Here is a 3,947-nt window from a genome sequence, read left to right as displayed (position 1 = left end):
AGAGAATGAGGCTGACTCAGAGAACTTAAACAGGAATATTTCAGGTTACAAGCCACCAACAGTTTTAAAATTCAGAAGTCTCCGTTAAATTGAATTTCAAACACATCTCTTTCGTGATCTGACATTCTCTCAGGTGAAATAATTTAAGTAGAAACCATGTCACATTATAATCAATTTAAGTAGCTCTTTAACTACTTCAAGTTTGTCAAAGTGTTTTACAGTTAAAGCTATAATTAGCTAGCCTTTCTATATTCACTGTGAGGTAGAGAGTTGAATTTCCAAGTAAGCTTTATTAACTGTGGAAACAAAGAACAAATAATTTTCAAAAGGAGTCAACCATTTAGGTGCCGGTTTTATGGATGGGTTCATCTTATGAAATTCACCAAGCTAAATATTTAAGGTGTATGCACTATTGTGAATGTATGGTTGCATATCAATAAAGTTAAAATTAAAAAAATATATGAAGAAACCTGGTATAAAGGCAATGAAGAAAAATCTCCTTACCAGACTAGCTCTTCTGAAACCACCCAGGAAGGGCGTTTGTGTAATGGGCCTTCGGCATGCTGAGCCAGCCACTAAAGGTACTAAAACTAACTCAATTCCTCCTATCCCTAAATTAGAGTTTGAAAATAATAGAATTGTGTGCTTAGGTGTGTAGATGAGAGTTAAAGTGGCAGGAAGATAAATAGCTGGATTTTAATATGGCTTATTTACCAAGTGGTTTGCTTCTTCAATGGAACCATTGGGTCCTGACTGCATGGCGCTCCAGAGAAAATAAGCAAGCCATCACTGTGACCTCCCAAACCAAAGCCTTCATTTTGCTGAGAAGGAAACAGGCTCCAGAAGTGAAATTACTGGAGAGTTGCTGACTCTCTCACTCCCAGAGGCTTGGTGCTTCAGATCAGATAGACCTGGAACCAAATTCCAGCTCTACCATTTATGTACTGTGTGTTGTGGGCAAACCAGTGAACTTTTTGCCTCAGTTTCCTCAGTTGTTCTAAGGGAGAAAATATACTAGTGTCCATGTTGTGGAACTTCTGAGGTGATACAAGAAAAAACACAAAATTTCTGACGTGTAGTAAGCATTCCATAAATTCCTATACCACACACACCATTCTTTTTATTTAAAACCTGAGAATTGGATTAGGTTATTCCCAGAGTTCTCATCAGGCAGGAAGTAGGAGATGGCACATTCTTGAAGGAAAGTTCAAGTCTCTTCTCTCTCTCTCTCTCTCTCTCTCACACACACACACACACACACACACTCCTCCTTTGAACTCTCCTTCTATTTTCTGTCCCTCCCTCCTACATGGTTTCGGTGTCAAGCCTCTTGAGATTCAAGTCTGCACTGCAGTTTCTGCTTTCCCTTCCCCCACTGAGTGTTCAGTCGTTGAGATCCAGGTTCTACCCAGACCATTCCGCTGAGACTGCTCTGCCAGGATCCTCAGAGATGGCAGGCTTACAAAAGCCAAGTCCCTCCTTTTGTTCCTATTGGTCACTCTCTCTCTAAAACATTCTCCTTCCCTTGGCTTTTATATGGCTCTCCTGGTTTCCCTTCCGCCCATCTGCCCACTTCTTCTCAGTCTCCTCCTCAGGAAGGTGTTCTCTGGGGCTCCCTTTCTCTCCCCAACCATCTCCCCTCCGCCTGATTTTTCCTACCTGCTGAATGGCAGCCAAATGTGTCTTTCTACCTTGCCCTGTCTCTTGAGCTCTAGCTCTAGATCGGTTGCCCATGGGACGTTTCCTCTGATTAAGCTCACCACATTTCACCTGTGCCCGCCATTGTGGCTCCTTCCACTCCCTCCTCCTCCTCCTCCAGGAAGCCCCCCACTCTTAAGCCCTGAGTTGCACCAGCATCTCTGCTCCTGCCTTAGCTCTCCCTTGCTTCCAGGATCCAATCCATCAAAATGTTTGGTATCCTCCTTTCTTATAAATACTTTTGAATCCTACCTGTTTCTCTGTTCTCACACTCACCACTCTAGCTGTACCTTTTATCCTAGTTGGCTTTCCTGATTCGAGTCATTTAGAGAGGAGGTGGCAGCCTATGCAAAACACTGATGCCGTGAGTGCAAATCTGATGATTATTCCCTTCTTAACTATCCTAGTATTCGATTCCCATCTCCTTCAGAATGAAATTCAAACTCTTAGTATAGCCTCCAAGACCGTTTTCATTTCCGAACTTACCTTTTCCGTTCCGTGTCTTCCGTCCTGAGGTAGGACAGCTGGGATTGCCAGAAGTGTCCTTCCCCTTTCCTGTACAACGCTGTCCCCTCCTCTGGGGAGGTCTCCTTCCCCCTCCACGCCCCAGCCCCAGGTGGGATGGGTGCCCGGCTCATAGCATCTGTAGGCATTCTGCCCTGTGTTGTGATTGTCTGTCTACATGTCTGAATTTTTCATCTGAGGCAGGAAATGTGTTCTTTCATCTGTTTTCCCAGGGCATATAGCATGACGCCCACACAGACCCACCCCTCCTCGAATTGCAGTCTGAGTGAGTGATGAGCGGTTCCAGCAAGTCTGTGGAAAACTTCGGTGTAGCCGTGGAGAAGTAGGGAGGTGTGAGCGTGTGTGAACTGGGTGGCTTATCAACTCCTCTGCAGTCTAGAACTAGCTCAAAAGTAATTTAAATAAAAAATGAGAAGTTCATTTTTTCCCCTTATCCACCCACATTATCATTTCCCTGCTACCTGAAGACTAAAAACCATATAACTTTCTGTTGCTTGCATGACCGTGTCAAATGATCTGAAACATGTCATGTGTGAGCAGTCTCTCTGGTGGGTCTGACACCCACAGGATCAGATTCCTCCTACCTTTGCTTTTTCCTCCTAGATTTTTTCTGAAACATGTTATATATTCCTGCGAGCTCTTTCATCCTGGAACAATTCTCCTCTGGTGAAAACATCCCCTTCATCTTGTTCCAACCTCCCTCTCCTCAATAAACCTCCACGGATAGAACAAAGGTGATGACTTTTTAAAAAAATTTTAATGAGGCACCTCAAGGAGTGACATAGAATAAGAATTTAATATTACTCTTAAAAGATAAAACAGACAACTCGTCTGAATCTTCCTTTGGAAATGCATCAAAGTAAAATATTTGGAATTTAAATGTAAATTGTAAAACAGAAGACAGCGTCCATTAGAACAAAATGATGCTGAACAGGGACCCAACAATCCCATAGAAACAGAGTTTTGTTCCTTTGAAGTAAACTGAATACTAGTTTTAATATATTGTTGACCTTATCTGTTTTGCCTTCAAAATACTAAATAGAATGGAAGATAAAAATCCAAAGGCAAATGACTAAACTTAATCTTATCTTTATTCATGTCTATTTATTGTTGTTTTACATCAAAGTCTAGATCAATTTAAGTTACAAGGGAAATGATTTTTTTCTCATGAGCCAGTGCTAAAGGAACTCACTGAATGAAAACACAGCTAACGGAGGAGGAGCATGCAGGGCTGAGGAGATTCTGTGCCTTTTGTGGCAGTCGGTATCTGTAAGCAGCTTCCTTACCAGTATAAAATTCATTTTCCCCAGATGAGAGAAGGCCTCTGGGAGTTACTACTGAGTTCCAGAATTCCTCCGTTTTTAGTGAATGTTTTACTAATAAAAAGGGAATGAGAGGGTGATTATTTGAGCAAGATGTGTTTTACTGCAGATTGCTAAAAGACCACTTTTCTCTAGAGAGTTAAGATCTCTTCAAATTCTCTCTTTCGTTTGCAGTAAAACACGGCCATTAATGCCTCAGCTGCTGTGACCAGGCCCTCTGTCACCTGCCGCTGTGGCTGTTGCTGTGGAGAGAATTTAGCAGGGAGGAGATAATGTAGAGGAGAATTGGGGATGGGTAATAACAGATCTTCCCTGTCGGTTCTTTTGCATTTGCCCGAGTTCCAATCCTTCAAAGAAGCATTCTTCACCTCTCCCTCCAATTCCCCTGACCATGCTTTAGTG

Source organism: Eumetopias jubatus, unplaced genomic scaffold (assembly GCF_037043125.1).
Source record: "Eumetopias jubatus isolate StellerSeaLion01/CBP00866 unplaced genomic scaffold, mEumJub1_p1.0 scaffold_6, whole genome shotgun sequence".
In the NCBI taxonomy this organism is placed as follows: Eukaryota; Metazoa; Chordata; class Mammalia; order Carnivora; family Otariidae; genus Eumetopias; species Eumetopias jubatus.
The sequence above is the reverse complement of the archived record's forward strand: the minus strand, read 5'-3'. Positions refer to the sequence as shown.